At 46.1% G+C, this 27,882-nt stretch overlaps 1 protein-coding gene and 1 long non-coding RNA gene across 3 annotated transcripts in view; one reads left to right on the top strand and one right to left on the bottom strand.

Moving 5' to 3' along the window:
- Positions 1-27,882, top strand: part of LOC144822416 (multidrug and toxin extrusion protein 2-like) — a 1,067,040-nt gene that overhangs the window by 115,623 nt on the left and 923,535 nt on the right. The window lies entirely within an intron of this gene.
- Positions 11,936-12,519, bottom strand: LOC144824525 (uncharacterized). The gene is made up of 4 exons (XR_013608998.1): positions 12,461-12,519; positions 12,289-12,368; positions 12,111-12,191; positions 11,936-12,019 (listed from the first exon to the last, which is right to left on the bottom strand). It is a non-coding gene; the product is annotated as an uncharacterized LOC144824525 (long non-coding RNA).

Below are 27,882 nucleotides of genomic sequence, written 5' to 3' on the forward strand. Positions count from 1 at the left end.
ATGTCGGGTGCTACGTCCGACATAATCAAAATTACCCGAGGTACTCGTCCAGGGTGCCCCTGCTCCCCACTATTATTTGCTCTGTACATAGACCCTTTAATTGTCAAAATTATAGAGAATAATAAGATCCAGGCTATTCAGACTATTGGCGATGATTCTAAGATTCTAGCTTACACTGATGACTTGGCGATTATAACATCGAACCCACTGGAGACTATCAAGGAGGTAGGAGGCTAAAGACTTCGGTAAGATTTCAGGATACTATCTCAACGAGACTAAGACGATGATTTAAAAAAAATGCTGGAGTGGACTTGAATGATACACGGGTAGCGATTTAACCCGTTCCATGCTGATGACGGAACCGCTCCGTCATCAGCTACGGGTGCGCTGTGCTGATGAAGGAGCGGGTCCGTCATGGCCCGCCCAGCTCGATAGAACGCTCATGTGCGGCGCGAATTCCGCGCCTGCGCTGAGGGTTCTATTGAGCGGGGCGGGCCGTGACGGAACCGCTCCTTCAGGAGCACAGCTCAACCGACGCTGGTGACGGAGCGGTTCCGTCACCAGCATGCGGCCGCCGCGCTGCCGCCACGCCCCCTTAGCACTGCGGCGGAATAGCCGCCGCAGTAAAGGGGTTAATAGACTGGACTGTTTACATCTTACACTTTTAGGAAGATGTAATGTCATTAAAATGCTATTTCTTCCTAAAATTCTATACTTTTTCCAGAGCCATCCCAGTTGAAATAAATAAGGTCTGGTTCTCCGCTTTTAATCAAGTAATATTGAAATTCTTGTGGGCCAGGAAATACCCCCGCAGAGCCCTAAGATATATGTCCCTACCCAGAGATCGGGGGTGGTCCATTCCCAATCTCCAAATTTATTACTGGGCGTCAGCTCTTCAACAGATGGCTGAACTATTGGGAAGGGAGAAGGTGGCAACAGAGGATACATTCTTCATCTCAATCTACAGGCTAGTTTTAGGGGCAGAGGCCCATGGCTGTCTCATGCGGCACATTGATTATGCGTATTTTAAAAGGGTGACATTTAAAATTATGTTGGGAGCATTTAAATTTTGGACTCTAGTTAGAAAGAGACTTAAATTAAGCAGGATTCATAGATATACTCCTCTGGCAGATAACGATCTTTTGCCGGTGATTTTCCGAGATGGGCATATGAGAATATGGATGGATAAGGGTATAAAGCATATTGGCTATCCTATGGAGGATAACGTAATGCACTCGTTCGTCACTATTAAGAGTAAATTTGGGATTGGAAATAATAATTTCTTCAAATTCTTACAAGTGAGGGATTATTTGTCTAAGAAGGTAATAAGGGGTACTAGAGTCCCCTTTTTGGATCTGGTACTGGGAGCCCCATCACCACTATCTAAATTCTCTAAGCTACTTAATAACTTGATGGGGGATGATTTTATAAAGCATACTCACCGTTGGCATGATGGGGTTCAAGCAGGGGTAGGGGAATGCGATGATTCTTTAGTACTGAGCCAGACTGCATTCTTCTCGGCAAATTTACAAGTACAATGCTTTAAAACTTGGCTACATTTGTATAGCACTCCAGCACGGATATCTAAATGGGGTGGCACCACAGGTATACACTGTTCTCGCTGTGTTTGTTTTGCCGCCGATAGTGTTCATATGTTTGCAACTTGCCCCCGATTATTAACTTTGGTCAGTGAGATGGGTAACTATCTCAAGCTCATGTAGGGGTTTGAGTTGGATCTTACGCCACAAGTAATTGTGCTGGGGGTAAGCAATCAAGCAAAGACGGCTCCAAACCAAGCTCTGCTATTTACAGCTATGACGGTTTTTAGGTTATGCTTGGCCACTACTTGGCTAGGTAAAGAACTTCCCTTTGTACACTGCTGGTTGGGGAAATTGCTAGCTACTTATCGATGGGAGAAAGCGATATACATGTGAAGGGGTTTAGGAGTTAAAAAGAGGGGGCTTGAAATATGGTTACCAATCACCAAATGGATTAATGAAGCAACAACGTTAAACCTTTAATTTTTATTTTTGTTATTATTTTTTTTCCTCTGGTCGGCTTTCATGTTGTTGTATACCAAACTTCATGGTTTATAACATTGCAAGGCGTAATTCATTTTTTTTTCCTATGGTTTCAGGAGGAGGTGAGGGAGGGGGGAGACCAGGGTTAGAAATGATTGACATCCTATACATTAGCACCGAAAGGACAAATGGCTATTGTGTAAATGTATATATTACAAGTGTTGTATGTTCAGATGTCTAAATAAAAAAAAATGAAGTGGAATGTCGAAATTGGCAGAGATATAAACCTGTGGATAATCCAAGCCGCAGAAGATACTTCTGCAACAGTGAATGGTAATCCTCCAACTTCTCTATATATAACATAGTGTATGTTGTGTCCTTTCTCACCATGATGGTCCGCTGTTTTGTAAGATTTTAAGGTAAAAACAGCCTAGTGTGATTGAGGCATGGCACGCCACCAGCCCTAAGTGCATGAAGAGTCTAAGTCAATAACAGAATCGATCTAAGCCCATGTTGTGAAGAGGACATGTCATTCTGTGTGATGTTTACTGCAGAAGACACGTTATGCAGAGAGTATATCCTAGCGATCAATGTAGTCATACTATTATCAACAACCGCGAGCGCTCTTTCTAAATTTTCCATGCCAATTTCACGCAGTGTCTCAGCAGCCTCATGTCGGGAAACTTTCCATATTGCATTGTATATTGCATACAGGAGGCGCTTATAGCATGGTTTTCAAGGACCCAATAAGAGGTCCTATTGTCCCATGTCATCAGAAAGAAGGGACAAATGTTGTTTTATCTGGGACAATGTTGAGGTTTTCAAGGCTCAACTTCCAACACTAAGCTGATACCACCCGAGTGTTGTGTTTGAGCATAACATGGGTTGGGCCTGCTGATCCTAAACCATTTTGTGTCACCAAGGATAAGTGCATTGCACCAATTAGTATTTAACCCGTTTATCGCGGCGAACATTTCGCCGCAGTGCGGGCTTTCTGAAGGGTGGGCGGGGCTGCGTCGGCCTACGGTCGTGCGCAGCACCAGGGAGGGAGTGCTCGCGTCGGCCGTTGGCGGAGGAGCTGGGCATTGTTTCTTACTGCTATTTTACTGCCTTATTTATACAGATGTGTCCAAAAATAGACCTTTTGTCTTGTATTTTTTGTCCTGAATTTTGACCCTTTGTCCTGAAATGTTAGAGTTGATGCCCAGATTTAACCTCTCTGGCTTGTAGTTACCCTAATGGTGATAGGCCGAAATCAGGGAATAAAACTTAAAAAAATGTGTGTTTTAATTTGATACTGCCAAGGAGATTGATTGTGATGCATGCATTGGCAAGATACATGCAGAATCAGATAAGCTGCAATAGCCTAGCAAGGACATAGGTGCACCAGAGTTTTGACTGTCCCCAAGTCCATGATGGGAGGTGCATGGGCAACAGGGTGTTCTTACACTGTGAGTAAGTTCCAGTCAAAGCAAATACAGTGTGTCTACTCAAAAAAGAGCCACACCTGCTAATCCAAGAGCTTATTTCATCCTCCTTCACTCAAAACAAAGAACATTTGTTGGACACAGCTTTGCAGCTATAGGATTAAGTGCACAACAAAGCCAAAGGCCCCCTCTGGGTCACATGTATTCTTTACTATTGCTTTGCTTCCACTGTTTTTGTTCTCAACGTACAAAGTTCTGTGGATTGTCCGGTGCTTTATTATGCACTGACCATCAAAGGTTCACATTTAGATGTATACAGCGCTGCAGAGCAGGGGACACTCTCATTCAGAGATTGCGAAATCCGTGCCTGCATACATTGGTGGAGGCCACGCATGCAATCGCGCAAGAAATCATTGTCCACACCTCTTTAGGAGCAAGAAAGGCCACTTTATTTTAGGACAGGTGCATCATAAATTTCATAACACATTCATTATTTATTTATTTATTTACATAACGCAACTCTACAGTGAGCCTACGAAACCCAAATCCCAAAACCCCGAACAAACTCCTGCCTACTACCCCTAGACCTACCCAACTAGCTACCCTTCAGGATGGCCAACCCGCTCCAGGCTGCCCACCCCCACTAGCAAAAACCCGCCTCCAAAAAGAACAAAGGCACCCATCCTAACAGTGGCAAACCTACAGAAACGAAGCAGCGCTTAGAGCACTGCAAAAGAAAGAAACCCAAAAAATAAATAAAAAAGAGGGAGGGTGGGTGGGGCAAAACAAACCTCCCTTCTAGCCTCCCACCACGCAGTTCCCAACCGCCAGCCTGTCTCCCTTATATCCCCTCCGCTAATCAGTCCCACCTGATTACTGATTCTCGCGCGAACATACCCAGGAAGAGACCGGCTCGCGCCTGGCTCTCCCTGGGTCCCCCCTCGCGCAAGAAATCATTGTCCACACCTCTTTAGGAGCAAGAAAGGCCACTTTATTTTAGGACAGGTGCATCATAAATTTCATAACACATTCATTATTTATTTATTTATTTACATAACGCAACTCTACAGTGAGCCTACGAAACCTAAATCCCAAAACCCCGAACAAACTCCTGCCTACTACCCCTAGACCTACCCAACTAGCTACCCTTCAGGATGGCCAACCCGCTCCAGGCTGCCCACCCCCACTAGCAAAAACCCGCCACCCAGGAAAACCTTTAGCGTTTTCCTGCCCCACCTAAAATTGGAAAGGAAGGAGCACACCACAACTGCACCTGAAGAACTTTACTGATCAACTCCCTGAGTTCCAAAAGGTAAAAAGAGATGCCTAACGCAGAGAGATGCACACCGTCCTCACAAAATAGATGCTGTTCAGAGACTTTTAAATGGTAATGATCCAAACAGTAGATACCCAAATGGTGACAAAACAGTCGCATTGTGCGATTAACTTTCCTTCTAGCCTTGTCCAGGGCGGAATGGCTCCTCGCCCCACGCCATTGCAGACGAGGCACAAACTCAGTCCATATCAGCATGGTGCTCACCCATGTGGATTTGATGATTTCCAGGTCTTGCTTCATCAATTTTAACAAAGTCAAACCAGAGAGAGAGACTAAATCATTCTCGCCCAAATGCAGTACCAGTAGATCCGGAGGGCCCCCCAAACACTGCGAAACCAAAGCAGCCAAGGCGGGAAAAAGCCCACCCCAACGCATGCCCCCCGTTCCATGCCAGGAGACTTCGTGTGTCATGCTGTTTAGTCCAAGTGATCTCCCACAAAGCTGACTGGCAGCGGCCAAAGCCGCCCGTTTAACAAAAGAGTGCCCTAGTATCCACACCCTCCGTTTGGATCTGACGACTGATGGCCAAGGACCTAGGAGAAAAAGAAATGTTAGACATGCAAAAATGTACTATTTTCTCACATACTTTTCACAGCACTTGGAACGCCAACGGCCAATGCGACGAATTTGTGACCAGTCCCACCCCAACCTAGCGGCCTCAGTCGCCGCACCAATTCTGAAGGAGTGTGTACCAAACTGAACAGGATCCCTCCCCAGGCGCAACAACACCTTGCGTAAAACAGCCAACAATTGAGATGCCACTATGGGACTACCATCAGCGTGACAGAAAATGGGCCCCTGTAGAAAATGTTTGGAGGCCACAAACCCTTCCCATTCACTAACCGGGCAACATGCAACGACGCCACTCCTACCAAGAAATACCCACTTACCCCTCCCCATCTGGTCGGTTTTGGACGCCCGCAGCCACAGCCGCACTCGGTCACTTTCCAACACCACCTCACCGCTGGTCATACCTACCCTACCCCTCAACCCCAGCAACTCAGATGCCCGAAATGCCCCAAAGAACAACCAAACAAAACACAAACGAAATTTGGCACACTCAAAATCATCATGGCAACACACCTCCAATGCCGGTAGCAGCAACTGGAGCAACTCAAACGTCACCGGCTGCCGGAGCTGTTGACCCCCAGCCCGAAGCCTGGCCAAACCTTTCAACACTTTCCGAACCAACACCCCCCCAACCGGGTCCCTCCCCCACCAAAGCTGCCCATAAAAAGAAACACCAGCCAACTTGCCAGAAATGGTTGTGGGCGCTAGCCCCTTGTCCGCCAAATGTAAAACAAATTGTAAGATGCGCTGTTCATCTGACAACCCAGCCCGGAATAGCCCCGCCAAATCCTTACCAAACTGCAGAAACTCATGCCAGGCCTTCACATAACCCCGCCTTGTGGAGTCAGCCACTGATTGTTCAACCAATTGGTGTACCCTCAATCCCCCAGGTCCCATACGTACTGTGGGATCGCCGTGGGTTCCAGGTCCGCCCCGGGAGCCAATTTGCGGAATTCGGACCACTGAAAGCGAGACAAAGAGTCAGCGATGCAATTAGAAGTACCAGGGACATGCCGTGCTTTAAAGACAATATTTAATTGCAGACACCGCAGCATGAATGCGCGCAGGAGCCGCAAAACCCTCAAGTCACGAGCCTTCTGGTGATTGACAAGGTGAACAACTGCCAAATTGTCCACATGGAACAAAACGGAGCGATTCTGAAACTCCTCCCCCCAGAGATACAAGGCAACCAGCAGCGGGAAGAGCTCTAGAAACGCTATGCTGCGACCCCGTTCCTTCCAGTGCGCCGGCCAGCCGGCCGCGCACCATCGACCTTCCCAAAATACGCCGAAGCCGTGAGCTCCCGACGCATCCGTGAACAACTGTACTTGCCACACCATGTCCTCATCCGCAAAAAACAAGGACACACCATTGAACTCCTGCAGGAATCTAAGCCAGACCGTCAAATCGGCACGCACAGCGGTGGTGATGCGCACCCGATGATGGGGAAGGCTTGCGCCGGACATGGAAAGACCCAGACGTCTACAGAACGTCCTGCCCGCCCGAACAACCCGGCAAGCAAAATTGAGATACCCCAAAAGCTTCTGGACGGTCCTCAAAAACACTTTCCGCTCCCCCAACACCAGATGTATGAATGCTGACATTTCTTTCACTTTGGCCTCAGGTAATCTCGCCACCATAGACACGGTGTCAATTTCAATCCCCAAGAAAGTCAGGGAAGTACAGGGACCTTCTGTCTTATCCGGCGCCAATGGAACACCCAACTCCTCCGCCAGAGCCTGAAAGATGGTCAGAGCCGATTGACACTGCCCAGAGTGACCCTCCCCAATGAAAAGAAAATCATCCAGGTAATGACAGACCAAGACATGGCCGCTAACAAAAGTGAAGCGCCACTGCAGAAATGTGCTGAATGCCTCAAATAGGGAGCATGACACTGAACAGCCCATGGGCAACACCCTATCCACGTAGAAACTACCATCAAACTGCATTCCTAACAAACTGAAATCCCAAGGATGGATGGGCAGTAGCCGGAAAGCCGACTGAATGTCGCTCTTCGCCAGCAAAGCCCCGACCCCAGCCGTGCGCACGAGCCGTAAGGCATCGTCCACCGAAGCATAATTGACAGTTGAGTCAGCTGGATCAATAAAGTCGTTAATGGATGCACCCTCGGGCCATGACAGGTGATGGATAAGGCGAAACTCCCCTGCCGCCTTCTTGGGTACCACACCCAGAGGCGACACAATCAAGTCAGGCAAAGGACAAGTCAAAAAAGGACCAGCAATCCGACCCGCTGCAAGCTCAGCATCCAGCTTTTTTCGCACAACATGGGGACTCTCCTTTACAGATTTCAAATTGTCCGACCACCTGCCCACCCGGGGTCCTTGATACCCAATCCGAAACCCAATTTTGAAACCCCAAGACAAAATCTTAGCAGCCTCAAAATCAGGGTATTCCACCAGCCAGAGATCAAGAACATCTTGCCTAATAGGAGTAGGAGCCCTTGTAAACAGCTTGCTGCGGCTGTCCTCTACCCCCTGAACCCCGTCCTTGATCACCAAAGCGCTGGCCGGGAAAACACTGGGTGAGCGCATGCTTCCCTCCACACTGCGAACACTCATGCTTATACCTGCAAGCTGGTCTGTTACAGGAACCCCTGTTAAAATGCCAGCAGGTGCCAGATGCGGATGATTGACCTCTGCCCCAAACCCCCGCCCCAGACTGAGCGGGGCGAGCTGAAAAGGGCCGATAGTACACCGGCTGCCCGCTAGCCGTGTGGGTCGTAGCAGGCGGATTCGCCGACGCCATCCATTGTAGCCATAATTCAGAATCAACTGCACCCCATGAACGCTCAGGAAAAGCGCTCATGCGTGCCCTGAATTCGTCATCATATGACAACCAGGCAAAGCCCCCAAAGGAACTGTGAGCCTTGCGAATGACATCTACATATTTAAACATGTCTATTGCCTTCTCTGGATGACGTTGGCAATAAACGCTGGCATAAATAAGAAAGGCCGAAGTCCAATTTTCTATCGACTTCGGAACACGAGGCCTCCGAGCCAATTCTAGTTCCTCCTCCTTTGACCCTTCTTTAGCTTGGACATCCCTATGTAAAAGCCGAAAAACATCCACAAAAGCACCAGACCATATGAGATTCTTTGTTTTGTCAGACAAATGGGACCCCAACGGCATCCCCACCCCAGAGTACGGCAATTTCTTCGGTAGGATACTATCCTCCGTGACCCGTGAGGCATTCGCCCCACCAGACCCCACTGTAGAAACATCCGGTGCAACTTGCACAGTAGAAACATGTGAAATCACCGGCCGCTCAAGCCTCGGTGCCAGAGCGACTCGCTCAAGCACAACCCCATCGCCTGTACCAATAGATCTAGTACTCTTAACAGGGAGACTCTCCCTAGGTTGCCACACAGACCACCACCCATCCTTACCTCTGGGCAACTGCTCCGACTGTGGCTGAACAGCCCCACGATCCTTTTGAGAAGATCCAGACCGCACTGCCCCTCGTACAGCTGCATGGTCCGCTCGAGACTCCTGCAAAACACGAGAAACAGTGGGTTGCCCCAAACCACCCCCTAGGGCCCGTGCTGCCAAAAGCCCAACGGCCTTGTCTCTCAATTCCCCTTCTTCCAAATCATCATCATGAAAACTCCCACAGAAAGCTTCATCAGAAAATGCAACTTGATCACTGCCACTGGGCATAGCCCCATCACCAATACCCCCATCATAAAACTGCCAGTCAATATTCTGAAAGCTGTGTGCACCGAAAGCTGTAGAAGGGCCATCCGCTCCAGACAGCCCCCCTGTAAGCCCACCACTGGAAACAGCCGTGTGGACAGTTCCCGGGGCCGCAGAAACAGCCAACAGCCGCCCAGCCGAAGGCGCAGATTGAAAACTGTGGCCGCTCGAGCCAGATGAAGAGTTCGCAACCACATGCTCCCCGACAGCTGAACCGCAAGCACCCCCCAAAGAACGACCCACCGATGCCAGACCAAGAGCACCACCTGACCCAGGCGGAGGACCACCCTGGAGGCCACCCGGCCGACCCCTAGGTACCGGGAACAGGGCCTGCCCGGAATACGCGGGCGCCCCCTTGTGCGACCAACCCCTCTCACCAGGCTCCAAGGACGTGGGGGTGACAGACCGGAGGCCAAGTACTCCGATGGCCGCAGACGTAGTGACCGGGGGGGGCAGCAAGCTGTGTGCAGTGCCCACTGAAACCACGACAGGGGCAGGGGAGGGAGTCGCAGGGGGGGGGTGAGCCGGCAGCGCGGCAGTGCGTGACCCGGCGGCAGCGCCACCGACAGGTGGGGGACCAAGAGCGGGGGGGGGGGACAGGACCAGGCCCCGGCGTGGCAGGGGAGAGCATGAAGCATTGGCCATTCAGCCACAGATATGGAGAAACCGTGTCTGGCAAAGCGGGCGCTGCAGGTAAAGAAACCACAGGCAGCACAGCAGGAGGGGGGGGCAGCGAGTGCCCGTGGTAATCCAGGCTCCGCCCCCGCTTGGGCTTAGGGCCCGCCTGCGGCTTCCCCGACTTCCAGACCGCCTGAACTCGTAGCCTGCCGGCCCACAGAACGCCCCCGCCTCCCCCCGGGCGCCCCACGTGAACCAGCGCTAATAAATGGTAAAGCACATACCTGCTGGAGGGCGCCCGGGTCACCCGGGCTCCACAGCTGCGGCGGGCAAAACGAGCATGGGTCCGTCCGCTGGCATGGCCGCCTCGCCGTCTTCCTCCTCCTCCGGACCCAGTGCCAAACACGCCTCCACAGCCCTGGAAACTCCCTCCGAAGCTTTGCGAGGGGGGCGGGCCAATCCTACCCACGCCTCCGCCGGGACACCCGGCCGCAGCAGGTCTTCGCGCCCGGCCTCGCAGAGTATCTGCACGGCCCTCCTGACCTCCGCCGCTTCCTCCATGTGACCCGTGTAAACAAGGTACAACAAAACGCGCGCCGCAAAACAAACCTCCCTTCTAGCCTCCCACCACGCAGTTCCCAACCGCCAGCCTGTCTCCCTTATATCCCCTCCGCTAATCAGTCCCACCTGATTACTGATTCTCGCGCGAACATACCCAGGAAGAGACCGGCTCGCGCCTGGCTCTCCCTGGGTCCCCCCTTTTGGTCACTGCATTTTATTTTTGGATGACATGAAGCTAACTACAGCGGCTACCTACTGCTGCAAAACCAGCTCCAGCCTATCCTCTTCCTGTCACTCTGCGCTCTGGTCTTCAGCACGAGGCCGGATGCACGGTCGCTCTCAGTTTGTAAATACGGAGGTTGTTGGGGCGAAGATCAGCATGGTACATGATTAATAATTTTACTGTGCAAAGGCGGGCTCCAACACGGAGTGAGTTAAACTTTTCACTCGTGCTCGCTGGACATATGGGCACATTTAGTGTTGGTTGGGATTTCCAATACTGCCATTTGTTTTGGGGAGGATGCCACTGAGGGCTGTACTGGGCAGTTGTTCACTAAACTTCAGTTGTTTCTGATCCTGTGTAATGTGCCTTATAAATGTAGTTCACTGTGGCCACAAGTTAAACTCCCCAACCCAGTCCAAACCCACGTGTGCCTGAATGAAGAACTGGATTATTCGGAGTGCGCAGCCACAAGTTGCTGGGGAGGTAACTGGGTTTAATAAATCTATGCTGTCATTTGCGGAAATTGTTTACTAATTATCCCTCTTCTTCAAAAGTACGATTTGCGCTTTTTGTGTGTAAAGTAAACTTATACTTGCTCCGTGGAGCCCGCCTTTGCACAGTAAAATTATTAATCAAATACCATGCTGGTCTTCGGCCCAACCTCCATTTTACACCCGTACCACCAGCATTTTTACTGTAAAATGTACATGTATTTTAATGTTTCAGCTTTTTTTGTTTCAAACGACCCTCATTTCTGTGGGGAAACTCGTGCACACATTATGGGGGGACAGTCAAAGCAAGAGGACTGTAGAAGTGAAGCAGGATGTTATATTGATTTTTTTAGATAGATGGTCCATTTTAAAGTGCATGGTACAGATTTTCTGAAGTGACCGAAGTTCCTTTGGACATTTTATTGATTTGTCAGCAAACGGTACTGTGAATTGTATCATTTTGCCACAATGGTTTGTGTTTGTGGCGAGAGTGAATCCTCAACATTAGATCAAATTGATCAATCCATCTTGCTTGGCACACTGTGAAAGTACTGCAATAGATACTTCATGTGCCTCTCTTCACATTCAATGGCTTTGTTGTCAATTAATAATGTGAACATTGTTACAAATATGATTATAATACCTTCATTGCATCCCAATTACTTTAGGAAGCCGACGGTAAGTACTCCCGAGGTCGTGCTTACATCGACTCCCTCCCTCCCGCCCACCGGTAAAAAAATGGTGGGGAGCCACGGCCAACTGCCAATTAGGTCAAGGGAGCCACGGGTCAAAAAAGTTTGGGAACCACTGCGTTAGAGGTTTGCTGGATAGCAGTATGCTGGATATCTGCAGGTATAGATCATTATATTTGAGTCAGAATATTACGAAAACCAAGTTGAGCTATCTTCTAACCTATTTGGAGAGTTAAGAGTTGTGCCAGTATCACAACTGAAATGCTCTGTTTCATTATTTACCTGTGTTCGGTAGATCTTAGGCACGTATGGTGTCACGTGGTACATCGACAGTGGGTGAGGATATTGATGCAGATCACCGTCTATCTATAGATAAAGTGATCGTGTTAATGATTTAAGTAATGTGGCGTGCTTCTAAATTATTTAGCGTGGTGCGGGTGATAATCTACCTTCTTACCTGTTGAACTAGTTTACAGGCGGGCCGGTGTCACGTGATACATCGCCTGTTTAGTTTGCTCAGTTAATGGTTGCTGGCTATCTAAAATATGAAATAGCGTTACTTGGTAAGACATAATAGGTTTATGTGATAGCTAAAGTATTGTTTTCTAAAGAAAAACTGTATTTAAGAATCTTACCTATTTGAATAAAACTTGCAGACGGCCGGTGTTCTATCTTACGGCGGTAGTGAGAGGTATGGATACAGATCTCCGGCTATCTAGAGATGAAATAGTTATGTGGAGATATTAATATTGTGCACAATCGGGTGGGCTATTTGTTACTGGTACCGATTTTTGCAGAGGTTCTTACCTGTGTGTATTATAGTGGTGGCGTGCACTGTTGCGCGGTCTTGCGTCCCTGTTTCGGATGAAAGGTTTGAGTGGCTAATGCCGATTGGTTTATATACTAAGCCGTATCAGTGGCAGGAGCTATCGATGTAACCTCCTTTTAAAGATATACACTCAAAGTTATTAGTTTGTTCTTCTCTTAAAGATATATACTCCCAATCTTTAAAAAGGGGGGAAATGTGTATTTGAAAGGGGTAAAGGTTGTTAATTTCTCCTGTCAACTGTGGGAATGTGCCCAACAGGGAAACTGTGTTTTACAGAATCATTTTATGCGCATGGTGCAGAATTACTCTATATGGTGCAGAATTACTCTATATGGATTTGAATATGGGGTATTCAGTTTTAAAAGGTAGTTGATAGATCATTGAAGGTTGTATTTTGGTTTTTACAGAATAGCATTCTCCCATGGTAACTCACTATTTAGGCCGTATGTAAAAGTTCCCAACGAGAAAATCCAGAAAACCTCCTTTTTCTTTCTGATTTTAGCGCCACCATTGTTATTAGGTATGTGAATCTTTTCTAGGATACGCCATCTAATATCTGTGGGAGAATGTTTAAACTCAGTAAAATGACTGACCAGTGGGGCTGTTGATTTACATGTCTTGATGGCGGACCTATGTTCAGTGAGGCTTGTCTTTATTGTGCGGGAGGTCTCTCCCACGTAGCCAAAGTTACAGGGGCATAGAATCAGATATATTAGGTTGCTGGAATTACATGTCCATAGTTCTTTTGCTTGGATGTTGAAATCATTAAAAATGAATGACTCTCCCGGTATGATGGCGTCACAAGATTGACAGGAGCCACAGCGGGAGGTCCCTTTAACTTGTTTGGATCCATTTATAGATTTCTGTAGAAATGGAGTCTTTGTGGTCACTGATGTATGATAAGATCTTTTAAGTTTTTATTACGGCGATATGCAAACATAGGTTTGCTTAATTGACTTTGAGGAGAATTCACATTAAGGAGATGCCAGTTAGCATTAACAATTTGTTTGACGGTTGCATCCAAGGTAGAATGTTTTGTGATGCATACCAGTTTTGGTTCTTCTGGTTTTTTTTTAGATTTAAGTAGGGCATCTCGGTCATAGAAGCGAGCTCTTTTATATGCTTCTCTTATGAGGCGGTGGGGGTAGCCTCGGTCAAGGAATTTCTGTTTCATTTGTATCGACTGAATGTCATAGTCTTTCAAGTTTGTACAATTTCTTCTGACTCTTAGAAATTGTGAGAAAGGGATACTATCCTTCTGACTTCTAGGGTGGTAGCTGGAAAAATGAAGCAAGGTGTTCCTTGCTGACGGCTTGGTATAAAGATCTACCTCCAGGATATTTGAGTCATTTCGGAGGCTCTTCTGTCCGTGCCGAGGGGCCAAAGTGCTGTCCCTTACCTGCTGTCTCGCACACCCCCAATCCTGCGCCCCTCTGTCCCCGCCATCGCCACTGCTGCCAGGACACCGCAGCACGGCCGCCGGGACAAGGGACTACATCCCCCAAGATCCTCAGCGGCTGGACGCCGCCTCCAGCAATCAGGGAGCGCCCGGAGGCGCTTAAAGCGAAGGACTGCCCTCGGGGGAGCGGGAGGCTCCTCTGTCCGTGCCGAGGGGCCAAAGTGCTGTCCCTTACCTGCTGTCTCTCACACCCCCAATCCTGCGCCCCTCTGTCCCCGCCATCGCCGCTGCTGCCAGGACACCGCAGCGCGGCCACCGGGACAAGGGACTACATCCCCCAAGATCCTCAGCGGCTGGGCGCCGCCTCCAGCAATCAGGGAGCGCCCGGAGGCGCTTAAAGCGAAGGACTGCCCTCGGGGGAGCGGGAGGCTCTTCTGTCCGTGCCGAGGGGCCAAAGTGCTTTCCCTTACCTGCTGTCTCGCACACCCCTAATCCTGCGCCCCTCTGTCCCCGCCATCGCCGCTGCTGCCAGGACACCGCAGCGCGGCCGCCGGGACAAGGGACTACATCCCCCAAGATCCTCAGCGGCTGGACGCCGCCTCCAGCAATCAGGGAGCGCCCGGAGGCGCTTAAAGCGAAGGACTGCCCTCGGGGGAGCGGGAGGCTCTTCTGTCCGTGCCGAGGGGCCAAAGTGCTGTCCCTTACCTGCTGTCTCGCACTCCCCCAATCCTGCGCCCCTCTGTCCCCGCCATCGCCGCTGCCGCCAGGACACCGCAGCGCAGCCGCCGGGACAAGGGACTACATCCCCCAAGATCCTCAGCGGCTGGACGCCGCCTCCAGCAATCAGGGAGCGCCCGGAGGCGCTTAAAGCGAAGGACTGCCCTCGGGGGAGCGGGAGGCTCTTCTGTCCGTGCCGAGGGGCCAAAGTGCTGTCCCTTACCTGCTGTCTTGCACACCCCCAATCCTGCACCCCTCTGTCCCCGCCATCGCCGCTACTGCCAGGACACCGCAGCGGGCCGCCGGGACAAGGGACTACATCCCCCAAGATCCTCAGCGGCTGGACGCCGCCTCCAGCAATCAGGGAGCGCCCGGAGGCGCTTAAAGCGAAGGACTGCTCTCCGCGTCGCGGGATCACGCGCGGGTCCGCGCCGGGCTAAGCCCGGGCAAAGGGCGGGCCCTCTACGGCCCTCAGAAGGCCGGATAAGGACGGGACGGGCCACCCCCATTTTCTGCCACATTGAAGGTCTACTATCAGGAAGGTAAAGACCCCCTCTAACCGATTTGTCTCCATATTTGTGGACTTGTTCATATATCGCCGTTCTATATTCCTTTATCATCATGACCTCCAAGGGGGACCATTCAACTAGCGTAGCAGGCACTGGGCAAATGTTCTCCTTGTTAGACGAGTTAAACGTCCTATGTAAAACCAACTATGCTACATTGGAAACTCCCCCTCCGCCCAAAAGTGTTGGTACACTACCAGACAAGGCTACACTCCTAGATCCCCCCACATTATTGAACAAACCCTGCAGCCTGAACACTCAAAGTATCGAACCCCCTCAGGTCCCATCTGCGAAAAGGAAATATAACGGTGTCAATCAAGGTGGAAACAACCCCAAAATCCAAACATTGTGCCTAAACTCATCCACTGCTAATTCCTTAATGACCCCAGCGATTGTTGAGCACCCAGATGCCATAACACCTTCTCCCCACTTGCACATACTACCCCTTATTGAACAATTGGTTAGCTCCTTGATAGCTCCGTTAGAAAAAATAAACTTGTTAGGGGATAGGCTCCTCGGATTAGAGAAAGCCATCAAGTCAAACCTGCTGGCTGACAAATGTAGTGACACATCCAACTGCTCCAAGTCACCTCCTACTCACCTAGGCTCTAAACCATTTGTGCAGGATAAAAGGTGTCAAATACAACCAAATGGCCATAGTGCATCAGGGGAAAAAATAGCTAAATACCCCGCTAAAGTTTCCCTTCCCCAGTTGACCGCACCTAGAGTAGTTCACAACAAAGTTAATTCTATTCATTTACCACCGGAAGCAGCCCCATACGTGTGCATCCTTGTGGCTGTACCTGCTCTTCCACTTGGAAAAACTGAGAGACAACATGACTTAGTTAATAAAACCAAATTCTGGCTGTCAAAAAATAGGCCACTGCCTCGTAATTTATACGGAGCAATAAGGAGTGTCAGAAGGGTGGGCTGGTTGGGCTCCCTTCCTAAAGATGTTCCTGGGGACTTGGTACTTGTGAGATTTAGAGACAGAAATATTGTCCTTTACTTGAAAACTTGGCCGCCTCAAGAAAGAGACGGCCCAATATCCATATGGGACTTACATGACTTCTATCCCAAAATTCCGTGTTTTCCTCCTCTTCCAAAATCATACCCTATGTGGCAGGATTTATAAAATGCATCATGAATTTTTGGGAAACATCTGGACATGTAACAATGACTAACCACGAACTCCAAAGACTAACCACGAACTCCTCTGATACTTGGAGTGGAAAATAATTTTTATGACTGGGACCCTGCCTTACTGTATCTTGGTCTCTTAAAGTGTTTTTACTATAATCTGGATTGTAATTTGTATGTATTATGAACTTTTATGGTTTTGTATCACAAAAACCGAATAAAGTATATTTGATTTGATTTGAGTCATTTCGGATAAGAATATCCAGAAATTCAACCTGTGAGGTGTTCACATGCGCCGTAAAGCGGAGGTTGGTGTCAGCAAGGTTGAGCCAGTCTAGGAATTCTTGTAGAATCTGTTCCCCATTGGTCCAGATGAATAAAATATCATCAATATAGCGGTACCAATGGGAAACAGACTCAAAGAATGGGGCCATGTCATTATATATATGTATGGATTCAAAGAGGGCCATATATATATTAGCTATTGCTGGGGCCATGGCTGCCCCCATGCTAACTCCCTTTATCTGTTGGTACATATATTCTCCAAACTGAAAAACATTCTCCCTGAGAACTAAGGAGAGGCACTCACAGATGAAAGGTTTAGAACATGGTATGTGGTATGTATCTATGAACCACATAGTTGCATCTATTGCTTCTTTTTGTGGTATATTGCTGTATAAGGATTCAACATCCAGAGTTACAAGTAGGTCATGCTGTTGATTAAAGGGGAGATGTTCAACTTTTGCTATAATGGACCCCGTATCCTTGATATAAGATGGTGTCAATGGGATGTAGGGTCTTAAGATGCTGTCTAGGTATTTAGAAATTGCATCAGTGGGAGTGCCTATTGTTTAAACAATGGGGCGGTATGGGGGGTCCTGTTGGTTCTTGTGCATTTTTGGGACCCCGTAAATGCAGGATAACTTTTTTTCTGACTTGTTGAGAAAATCATATTCTTTTTTGTTAATTACACCTGTGTCAAGAGCCCTAGTAGTTATTTTTTTAATGGTTTTAACTACTCTCTCTGTGTGATTGATAGTGACTTTTTTGTAAAACAAAGGGTCGTTTAACATTGTTAACATATTCGTCTCATAATTTGTAGAATCTATCAGGACTATGCCCCCTCCTTTGTCACTGCTCTTAATGACAATGGATTTGTTGTTTTTCAGATTGTTAAGGGATGTATGTTCTTCCTTGGAGATATTGTATCTGGGTTTTGGGATACATTGCAGAGCCTGCTCCAATCTCTTTAGGACCACTTTTTCAAATATCGCCATTTCTGGGCCTACTTGGTCCAGTGTGGGGGTAAAAGTAGATGGTAGTGCTACTATGTTGTTGAGTCTAGTGTCATCATCAGTTTCTTCCTTATCTAGGAAAAACTTCCTTAGCCTTATTTTCCTAAAGAAGGTGTGTATGTCCTGATGTAGTTCAAATATATCTGTGTTGGTATGTGGAACGAATGATAATCCTTTCGTTAGAAGAGACTTATCTGCAGTGTCAAGTTTGTATGTGGAAAGATTGAAAATGGGTATTACATCCATTGTCTTTAATACTGTTTGCTGCGTGTCTCTAGATAATGTTGAGGTTCCTGGGGATATTGGTGGGTCTGGTAATGACCTCTCGCTTGTGGTTGAAATCTCACTCTCTGTCGTCCCCGTTTGGCCCCGCGGTAGCCTAAAAAAGGTTGGCGTGTGTGTCTACGTCCATTTTGTGGGTTGTAGGGGCCTTCCTCATAATAGTTAGAGTTGTTTTCGCCATCACAATCTGGATCTGACGAGTCTGAAAAGGTGTTGATTTTTTGAGGATTATAATTGGTATCCCCTTGATGGTAATCCGTTTTGTAGTAATGCTGCCCATGATAGGGGTAGGTCCGTTCTAGGGTGTAGAATCTCTTGTCCTTTATGAACTTCTCATTTTTTCTTTTTGTAAGATATTCAGTAAAGGACAAGATATCTTTCCTCAAAGCATCCAATTGTTTATCAGCTTCTTCTATTATGGATGATTTCTTAATTTTTTCTTCTAGTTCCTCTATTTCTTTTTTTAGATCTGAGGCTAGCTCTTTAGATGTGGCTATGATAAGGATCTTCAGATCGCGAGAACACCTACTGGCTATCATGCTCCACTTTTGTAAAAATGTTTTATATCAACAAAAAGGCCAGGGATGTTTCAGTGAGTGCCAGTATGACAAATTTGTTTTCATAGGAAGTAGGAATTACTGATCCCACGAAACTGACAAATTCTATATCAATAACATGCCAAAATAAGGGTGATGCCTCTGAGTAGAAATTCTGCAATAGTGGGACTTCAAAGCTGTCCTTGTCCTTTCCTAATTCAGCAGCACCAGGTGACATCTAGCAGTGGCATCTACTATCATGAAAAGGTTTTTGTTAGAAATGGGATTCCTGGTTGGCTAAGGTATTATTATGTACCCCAAACTAGGCCTAAGTAGCAAATGACCTTTCACCTACATTTGTCCTACCTTGCTCTGCATAACGGTTCTCTCGCACTGACCTTTTACCCAGTTATGTGCTGAAATAATGTTGATCGTTTTTTTATATTAGCTTAATTAATTATGCATGAGGATTCTTAGAAAAGTCCCCTGCATATGACTTACATTGTTATATGGCCATTAGGGTCATTGTCGATATTACTAAGTTAGCATGAGCTTTGCTGCCATTATGCTGCTTTTGCGCACATTACTACATTACTCTGTTTTACAGGACTCTGTTTTTGCCTTTCACATGAGAACTGTCTGCTTTTTGCGTTCTCTGCTAATGTCCTGGAGTTCAGTCTGAACACGCAAGGTCGATAAACAATGCCCCTTGTTATTCTGTTCTGGTCAGTCCATAGTACCTACACAAAACATGCTAAACACAGCTGCACTGCTGGAAACTGGAAACTCGTGCTTTGATATTACGGGGATGCATGTTGTTTCAACACACACTTGGAGAGAGACCTTTCCATGGAGAAGAGCTATGCTGTTCCTATGATGTAAACCTTCCATCTAGGCTTTAAGGTTTGGGGTCTGCTGACAAAGCCCAGAGATCTTCTTTCATATAAAAAACTTCTTCCAGCCAAGGGAAGGGTAGTTAGGCTTTATAGTCCCTTTTCCACTGTCTGTATATTATGGCATCCCCTTCATATTCTATGGAATTGTAACCATGTTAATTGTACTGGGTGTATGCATTTCGCTGCTGGTAGTGGGTTGTACACTGCATTATAGAGCACGATAGTTAAAATAAAAATTATGAACTATTACAGTAACTATGCCAATTCTTATTGTGGACAAGTACAAGTGAGTGAACAAAAGGGTATATGTTGCTACCGTGATTCCTGAGAGAGTCGTGGAACAAATGAGACACTATAGCTGGTCGGTTTTGGAATTTTGGATACTAAGGTGGTAGAAAGGTACAGCACCTATACACCAAGGTCCTGTTTTCTTACGTGTAGTTCTGTGCATGTGCAAAATCCCCGCAACAACAAAACAGGATTAACATACTCTCTATAAAAGTCATGGTCCTCTTCATCCTAGAGTGACAGAGCTACTTTGCATAATTGCAGTTATTGATTTAGGCTCCTTTACATAATCGCACTCACAATATATCGATTGTGGTAGGAACCCCAAGGCTATCTTTATGGAATAAAAGAACCATACCTTCACTAGATAGACAGAGGAGATGCTGCCACGCTGACACTGGGGTCTTGCATGCAGAAGCTTCACCATGCAACGGTCTGACATCCCTTGCGAGGTGTCCAACTCGAGACCAAGACAAGGTCCTTCATTCTCTCCCATCAGGTAATGGGGTGGGCTCTTTACTACGGGACTCTTGGCTTCACACCCACTTACATGCTAGTTACACTTAGGTTGGGTTGTACCGTAGGAGTACGCTTGATTACTGTTATGTTTATTTGCCTGCATATATTCACTGTTTTAGCACCATGGTTGAATTCTACCTTTATTTAGTCTGTTGTTGCTTCTAATCTTTTACATTTGTTTCTGTCTAATAAATGTCGCAGCAAATGTGTTTCATACTAGTTTGAAATGCTTATTGAAAATGTCCCCAACGTTTAGTCTGTGTATCTCTCTGGGACTAAGTGAGTATGATTGACTGAGCGAAAAGTATTGTACAATTTCCATGATCCCTGAAAGGTCAAGCGTTGTCATGATTGATGGTTGGTAGAAATTATTTGCTCCTTGGTAAGGTTAGGGGGCTTATGGTGGTACTGTGAGCTAGCTGGTCCATAGGCTGACATGTCCTTTGGAGGTGTCCAGAAGCAGTCTAGACACCAATCCCTTAGTTTATGTTACCTACAAACGCACAGATCCTACGTTTTTTTAGGAACTACACGACATGGCGCAGTCAACATTGGTTTGGTTCTTATTTAACAGTCAAATCTGAGTAGTTCAGTCATGCTTTCTCAGAGACCCCTACTCATATTTAACCAGAGATGTCTGGAGTGGGAAGGGAAAATCCACTGAAGCTGAGTATGTATATCCTATGTATTGGCTGTAGGTTTGTTCAAATTTGAAGGATTATAGTTCTCCACATTTTGCAAAACCTTATCTCTTTTCCTTACTACTTCCTCTCACAATGTCTGTCCCTGAAAACAGCATTGCACATGCAGGGGAAGAAGAGCTTGCAGGTGCCCTCAATAATACAGAAAATTGCAGACATGCAGTTACTTTGAAATTAGTAGAATACGGCCTCCCGGAAATAGGTGGCAGTGTTACTTTCGTGATTGAGGCACACAAAGCATTCAGAACAGATGTATTCTATTCTTGGTTCAGATTCCCACCCACAGATGCACGCCCAAAGTTGTTTCACACTTACATTGAAGATGAGACACCGGAAAAATACTCTCCATACATGGATGTAGAAGTCCTGTTAACCTACCAAGTACATATACATTGTTTTAAAGGCGCCCTCCTCCACACCACAGAAAACGAGAGACTTGGTCAGCTAGCAGAGAAGTAGCGACCTGGCCAGTCCTAGCTGCTTGCACACCATATCCAGAGATAGATACATTGCAAGCAGCAGAATTATGTACACTTTACAGAGATATCGTAAATTTGTACAGAAACCTTACGCAGTTCGTAATTCAACCTACAACGGTCACTCAAGTAGGTCAACCTCAAATGACTAAGACATGTATAAGCCCATAAACGCTGATTGCGATTAAGGGGAAAATGCCCACTAAACGTGATCAAATGGCATTCTGGATAGCACAGAAAGTAGCCCAGCTTGAAGCAGTATTACCCCATAGGGGTCTGCTGGGAAAATACTGAATATTAACAATTTGCATGCCAATCGGGATAGCTCTCCTGATAGAGGATTGTACCACTTAGGGTACCGTTTTCGCTATACCAGAACTCATGGTACCCCCTCAATAGCAGTCATACCAGATGTTTTGAAACACATAAATGACTACGGGGCAGAACCTGCCCTGGCCTTAGGGATGAAATTGATAGGCAATCTTGCCCAGGTATCAACAATTATGTTAGGTAACATAAAAGGGAGGCAGCAGCGGTCGCTGTAGGCCAATTCCTGAGGGAAGTTACTCCTGAACAACAGGAGCGATAACTTCCTAAGATTATCGAAGAAACCTATGCTTCGCTGGGAAGAGATAACTTGAGAGCTAGATCCGGAAACCACAAATAATGAGCAATCCTCAAAAGGATAACTCAAAGCAAGCACCTGATTCTTTTAAAAACAGATGAGATAACAAACAATCAAAAATAAGCACAATGCATCACGATCACAGGGTGGGTCTCCTCAACAGGAGCTCTCAGATAGCAAATACAATCTTAGGAACCGTGATACGTTCCTCTCGTTCCTTCCAGGATTCATCAAAAGCCGGAAGGATGGTCAGAACACAGATCAGACGAGTAAGTCAAGCTAAAAGATACGCATCGCACTTCAGACTACATTATCAAATAAGAAGATAAACTCCTAAACTAAACTTCAGTTTAAAAAGAAGAAGGTAGCTAGCCTTAAAATAAAAAAATGACCATGCTACGGAGGACTCTGCTACTGAACGGAGAATGGGCTCTGACGATGCTAGACAGTGCAACAGAAGTAACAATAGCTTGCCAGAACCTGATGGAGTTTCTGGTGACAGCAGCATTGAATGAACATATCATGATGGAAACTCTGGATGCAAGGGTAAGTGTCCCACATTGTTTACACAAAATTATGTTCCAATTGGAGGGGGAAATACCTAGGAAATTGAAAGGTCTCTTTTGGGAGAACACGACATATGGATACAATATCCTTTTGGCTGGAAAAGATTGGCCGTCAGAGTTCGTTATGGAGTGCCTAAAGGGGAAGATGTAATTTTGCCAGCTTTCTTTGACATCATTCCAGAGTCACTAAAACATTCATACTGACAGGGGGGGTCATTAGCGCTAGCCCCTGCACTTTACCTCAATTATGTAGGGTGGGATGCTGAGTCACCTCACCTTGAAATCTCATTAAAATCTACTCCTGCTCTACAGAGGCAGTACCTAATAAAACATGACACAAAGAAACAGATCAGTGAGATCTTACATCAACTTGAATACCAGTAAGTGAATGAAAACTGCACCTCTTTAATGAGTAATCCTTTGTTTCCCATAATGAAACCCGACAAAGAATACTGTCTAGTCTTAGACTACAGGCATTTGAACACATGCGCATGAACATTTGCAGTACAAAATGCACACAGTGCTACATTAATGAACATTGTGCGGAAAAAATACAAAACAAAATTAGATATCTCAAATGGATTCTTCTGCTAAAATTCAGCAACTGGAAGCAGATATTTTGCAACATTCTTGGCCCTCGGCTATCAACGCCAATTCTTTAAACTGTCCAATGGATTAAGAATAGCCCCAGGTTGTACTCAGCAAGATTAACAGAGTTACTACAAAATCCTTGATGAGGAGGCATTGTCCTATGTAAATGATATTTCTCTGATGGACGATGAGTTATTTGAACACCTGAACAGGGTGACCAACATAATTCTGGGGTTTGCCATTGTGGGCTACAAATGTAACTTTAAAAAATCAAAAATTGCCCACCTCAATTTCCGGGTTTCACAGCTGAGCAGCGCTCTTCACAAACCCCTGATTGATTGATTTTGGGATATGATCTATCAAGTGAAGGAAAAAGCCTGGCAGCTATTTTTAAACAAAATCTGCGCTGCTCCAACCTTTGAAAACTGGGAAAGATTTACAATAATTTTAGGATTCCTAAATTTTGGCAGAACATATATCTTTGATTATGCAGAAGGGATAAATCTTTCTACGACCTAATCAGACCTGATTTGACAGTCCAACATTGGATTCAGAAATACACAGAAATTCTTTGTTACGTACAGGCTGACATGATAGTTTCATATTACTTTCAAGTATGTGTAAATACTAATAATTTGGTGATCTATGTAGTTGTTGGTTAACCAAGGTACACTTACTCAACCTTCAAGGAAGTCAAAACAGTACCCATAGCCTACTAATCACATTTGTACACAAACGGTGAAATGTGTTTTGTATTCTCAGAAAAGAACCTGACAACAGTACAAACTGCTGTAATGAAAGAAAAAGCGCTAGCACAGGGGAAAGGCACAATTGTCATGACTCCGGTATCAACCTTAGAGGCTCTTACCAAAGCAAGAGTTCCAAACGCAAAAGCACTCCATCCGCAATAGATACAATATGCTAATTCTCTCACTGCACAGATGTAGACTGCAAATTTGATTCTACAATAAAAACACAAGCATTTCTGCAGTACGATCAAGAATATCCTCTCCTGAATGAAATAATGCCTCTAGACTAGTATGAATACATTATTTACACTGACGGATCTGTCCAGCTTGCCATAGGAAGAAAATAGTAATACAGAGCACATGTGAGATTGTGAAGGCAAGTTCCGTCTTAGTAATAGACAGACGCAGTCTCTATGAGAATGTATGGCACAGCTGGCAAAACTAAAAGCCCTGATACTGGCACTATGAAATATTTATCGGGAATTCCCCACTCTCATTGTGTGTGATTCATTTTATTTTTTCCAGTCATACAATGAATATCTTTCCTGTTGGGGCCAGAATGGGACCTAAGATTCCAAAGGTTGCACAATAAAGCACAAATTGCTGTGGAAACAGATGGCAGAGCTCACAAAACGCTTACCAGGAGCTCATGTAATTCACGCATTGAGTCATCAGCGTATTGACGTGCGCATTGAAGGGAATTCACTGGCTGATGAAGCCGCCAAGGCAACAGTGTAAACTGCAGCTGTTGCTGTAATCACTCGTTCTAGCACAAGGGTAGACGGACAAGTAATGATAACAGTGAACGCAATGCGCAATAGGTCAGCCTTGACAAAATGTTTTCCACTCAAGTACTCCTATATGTTAGATGCACAAATTATTCTGTGAGCTCAAATTCCAGGAGTGGGGGATAGAGTAATACCAAACATGGATAGCAGATTAGGATTAATTCTCGCTGCACACGAGGGTCTGGGTTCAGCACAAGCAGGTATTACTGTAACTGTTTCATTACTAAGTGTTATTGGTGGCCAGGTCTCAATAAACAGACCAATTGTAATGTCCTCAGGTGCAACATCTGTCTGCAGATAAAAGGTTCCACTGTATCATGTCCACCGCAAACACCACTACTGATATCGTACAGACCTCTTGCATGTGGCTATTTGAACCACCGCGGCCCCTTACAATCTGATGGGGGTTACAAGTACATCTTGGTGGCAGTGGTTTCATGCTCTAGATTCCTGTGGGTTTGGCCTCAGTACTCTGCGTACGCCCAAACTGTTATAAAGGATTTACGAGTCTTCATAGGGACATTCGCAATTGGTGCATTACATTCCAACCGTGGCTCTGCGTTTAGCTCACAGGCTGACAAAGAAGCCATGGGAAGTTTGGGAGTGGCTTTGCGGTACTCCTCTCCATATCATCCAGAGGGAAATGGGGGCAAGTACCAGGACTCAAAGCAATCCTTAACAGCTAGGGTATTAGGCTTGGGTGGCAGTTGGTTCAATCCTCTATATGGGGTCCAGAGGGCACTAAACAACATGCCAAGAAGTTCTCTGGGGGGCCGTACTCCATATGAAGTCCTGTTTGGTATAAGAATGGGGGTACCTAACTTTGACTGTGGCAGCACAGTGGCGCATGAAAAACCATTTGATATCAATGATCGTTTGGCTGTTTTACACAAACTCAATGAATTTCGGGCAATACAAAGCAAATTCCAAGTAAAATGCACCACCACTGGAGAAGTGAAAGCTGTTCCGGCAAGACTGCCTGGATCCCGAAGAATGGGGGTCTGGCCAGAGAAAAGATAGTTGAGGAAAAAGAATTTGCACCATCTTACAGAGCGCCTGTATCTGTCCGGGCTGTCAAAGAAACAAGAACAGTACTTCTTCCTCCTCTTATCGGCTGCAAAGACAAGCGATTCCTCTCAATTGATCTGATCAAACCACACTACGTGGCCGATAATCAACAGTAGGCCACATGGGCGCATGGGTAGCACCAAGCCTCCTCTCGATACCAAACAGGAAGTTCAGATTGAAAGATTCATTACACTTAAATATTCTTCCCTGCAAAGTGAAGGAGTTACAAACTCTGGATTGCAATTGGTCTACTGTTCCTAGACCTTTGTATCGGTATAGTGACTGTCTTCTTTATGCTCCTGAATGAACATTGTCTCCCAGAACACTCTGCAGAACAACATGTGAGCTTGGTCCTGAAACCGCATTCATCAGCACACTGAGGGACCTGTCCTAAGTGAATATTATAGAAGTTTCAGTTCCCGAAGGAATAGAATGAGACAGAGTTTCTTATGATGTGTATGGTCCATACCACATTTATTTAAAATTTCTCTTAGTGATATCATCACCTCTAGTACTCTTTCTCATAATGATGGGGGTATTGAAACTGTGTGTTATGCAATCAGATTTAGAAACATCTGCTGGATTTTTAAATGATGAATTGTATGATTGTACATCTATTTTTTACACCATGTTTTGTTACCAACACTATGGTCACCATTTTTTCAACAAAGCAAGTACCCCACCGCCAAAAGGTCGTTCAACCACATTTGAATTGCAGTTTGCTTATTTTTCTGGGTTTTACACATCAGACCCGCCTCCTATTATTATAAGCCTGCACCTACACCCGCAAAGAATAGAATGCTCACTAACACTAAGCTGATATACTCTGCTTCCTTTATTGCCCAGCTGTCTTTACAAGTTTTCTACTTTTGGAGGGACACAATAGACACAAAATCTGTCTGGAGGACTAAAGACTGGCAAGTTGAGGGAACAGAGGCATTATTTAGAACATGCCTCATACCATATCAAATGATATTCCTGACCGATACAGTGCGAAAGACTCCCTGTCTTGGGCTAGCTAAGAATAAGAATTTGAACTCACCTCAGATTCCCTCACTTACACACTTTGAGGGATAGAACACATTAGATGCCATGCTACACAATGGTTTGTGCAATTCATCTGACCCCAATTGGGAGGGATGGTTGATTTGGCCTATCGAGACAAATAGGTATCAGTCAAGATTCAGGGGATACACTGAAGGGTTTAGCATCCGTAGGCCTGATCAGCGTTATGTACAGTCGGCGTGGTGACGTCTTACCTTGTTGGGAAGCTATGCCTAGAGTGGGTAAAGACCATGACACTATCCGAAGTGAAAGAACATGTATCTCTTCTCTCAGATGACATGGATCTTCTGGATTTTTGTTTAGGTCCCCAGGAGCCACGTTGCAAGTGCTTTTTGTATGCTATTTACAATGAGCTATGGAAAATCTCTCAACAGGAGGCTGCTAAGAGACTACGTGAGATTGACAGGTTTAACCTAGAAAAGGCTTTGGCAGTGGTTGACAATGGTATGACCACACTATCATCCAGGATTTATACACTGGGCAACATTGTGTCTTCTGCAATAGATATAGTCTAACAGGATTTTTCTATTCTACAACATGGACAATCCCAATTGTGATCTATTCTGTTATTAAGCTGGACGCTGCAATTATGGCACTCTGGCCACGTGCCCTGGTGTTATATCAACAGTAGAACTCTGTTCTCTGTATACAATCTAGCAGAAAGACAGATGATAATGGCACGAAGAGATGCAGAATATCCCATGTTGCACATCGAAAAAGTGGATGAATTACCTTTCACTGTAGCAGTCACCTTCCACAGAATGGTTTATCCATGGCTATATTACACTGCCAGTCACGACATTCCAATTTCAATACTGTCTCCAGTATCACCAGGTAGGCAGATATGAAGCTCTAGGAGAAGGATACATACAGGAGTAAAGGAAACTACCATACAGATTTCGATGCAGGAATGGGGACACTGACGTTTTATCTCAGCGGTCCAAACTGTGAAAGTGCTTTCAATGGGTCTCTATACTGCAAAGACATTGCGCTTCACGGAGCTTGTAATGCTTCAGTTGCTAACTTGTCCTGTCACTTGAAGGGCTCCTCAGGTGCTCTGATTCAACTGAAGGACGTGGCCCTTAGGGGCCACGGGTGCTACTTACAACCACCTGCTATGCTTTCCCAGAAAT

Source organism: Lissotriton helveticus, chromosome 3_1 (genome assembly GCF_964261635.1).
Source record: "Lissotriton helveticus chromosome 3_1, aLisHel1.1, whole genome shotgun sequence".
Classification (NCBI taxonomy): Eukaryota; Metazoa; Chordata; class Amphibia; order Caudata; family Salamandridae; genus Lissotriton; species Lissotriton helveticus.